The sequence below is a fragment of the Musca domestica genome, unplaced genomic scaffold (assembly GCF_030504385.1).
Source record: "Musca domestica strain aabys unplaced genomic scaffold, Musca_domestica.polishedcontigs.V.1.1 46, whole genome shotgun sequence".
Taxonomy (NCBI): Eukaryota; Metazoa; Arthropoda; class Insecta; order Diptera; family Muscidae; genus Musca; species Musca domestica.
Genome location: NW_026712336.1, coordinates 2,937,607 through 2,938,593, shown reverse-complemented (window position 1 = coordinate 2,938,593; position 987 = coordinate 2,937,607). Strand labels below are relative to the sequence as shown.

Below are 987 nucleotides of genomic sequence, written 5' to 3'. Positions count from 1 at the left end.
GACCTGCATAGACAATTTTCTGTCACAGATAGAAGTCCCCATTAACACCTATAAATGTTAAAAAAACCAACAGATTTTGAACGGGATGATAACAACCCAATACCTAGTCAAATGAAAAATTCTACCGTAGAGTTTGTCAAATATTAGGAATCTCAAAATGTAAAATTGCAAACAAAGCTGATGTGCTCTATAGACATGTTCGATTTGTCATGCACAATAACTTTAGTTGCTTGTTTTCTGCAACATGTTTCTAACGTATCCGAAGCATAGAACGTGTTGTGTGAAATGTTGCAAAACATCGATGGCTAACGAGTTGAGTCTATGTGTATAAAAAAGTTGATTAGAATTTCTGCCAATCCAAACACTCCTACAAGTTGCATGTAGCATAAGAAACTTTGTAAACACCAGCATTGTCAGCATCCTCGATAGTATAGTGGTTAGTATCCCCGCCTGTCACGCGGGAGACCGGGGTTCAATTCCCCGTCGGGGAGATGCAAAAGTATTTTTTTTTTTCATTTTCAATCTTTTGTTTAAATATCTATTTTCTTATGTCCAGAAATATATATATAAGAATGTTAAAAGTATGTAGAAGTACTAATAATATTAATATCTAATGAGCGTTCTATGATTTTTCTGGTTAAGTTTAAAAATTGGAAAAATCTCCCACGTTCTTGAAATAGAGAGATTTATTACATGTGAACCTAATTTACGGCAAAAAGCAAAGAGAGCAAATTTGTATTTATATTCGCTTGGAAATTCCAAACATAAGACTCTACCACTAATGCCATCTGCTATACGATTTCAAAAGGGAGGAAATGTCTCGTTTATAATACCACTTGTTACAAAAAATTGACTTATATAACCGAAATTTTTGAAATGGAGAACTTTCCCGAGGAATCAAATTTCTATTGGTTCAAAATACTTCATATTGGCCCTTCCGTAAAACTGAAAATATATCAAAGTATATTTACATTCTACGATCGTGGA

General features: G+C 33.5%; 1 non-coding gene across 1 annotated transcript; it reads left to right on the top strand.

Moving 5' to 3' along the window:
- The first annotated feature begins 419 nt into the window (after window positions 1-419).
- Window positions 420-491, top strand: TRNAD-GUC (transfer RNA aspartic acid (anticodon GUC)). Its single transcript has one exon. It is a non-coding gene; the product is annotated as a tRNA-Asp (tRNA).
- The last annotated feature ends 496 nt before the right edge of the window (window positions 492-987 follow it).